The sequence below is a fragment of the Nannospalax galili genome, unplaced genomic scaffold (genome assembly GCF_000622305.1).
Source record: "Nannospalax galili isolate Female #2095 unplaced genomic scaffold, S.galili_v1.0 scaffold293, whole genome shotgun sequence".
Lineage (NCBI taxonomy): Eukaryota > Metazoa > Chordata > Mammalia > Rodentia > Spalacidae > Nannospalax > Nannospalax galili.
Window position 1 is genome coordinate 10,845,351 of NW_008337147.1, and position 620 is coordinate 10,845,970.

Below are 620 nucleotides of genomic sequence, written 5' to 3' on the forward strand. Positions count from 1 at the left end.
GTTAAAAAAAGAATATGAAAGTTTCATCTCTCTTGTTCATTCCTTCCATCAGGAAAGGATGTAGCATTCAATTTGCCATCTTGAGGTCAGAAGGTACTGGCCCTTGCTAGTCACTGAAACTCTGTGCCTTGATCTTGCCTTTGCCAGGCTACAGAAATGTGAGAAATAAATTTCTGTCATTTATAAACTGAAGTAAAACATTACTTCTGGTGTGTCTGTGAAAGTATCTGAAAGCATTTAAATCAATAGAGATAGTAAACAAAGTCCACCTTCACCAATGTGGACAGCATCATTCAGTCCTTCAAAAGCCCTATAGAACAAAGGGCAGAGCAAGGGTGAACTGGCAGTCTTGACTTATAAACACCCATCTGCTCTTGATATCACAGCAGGTTCTCTAGCCTACAGGACTTATACCAAGTATCTCCTGTGTTCTCAGGTCCTCAGCCTCAAACTGGGAATTATACTATCTACTCACCCAGGCTAAGACCTAATTTCACCTTTTGCTTCTCTAATTTCTTACTTTTCCAACACCATATCATGGGGAAAAAATAACAAATCCTCTCTTATCTATCTATATCTATAGATGATAGATAGATAGATAGATAGATAGATAGATAGAT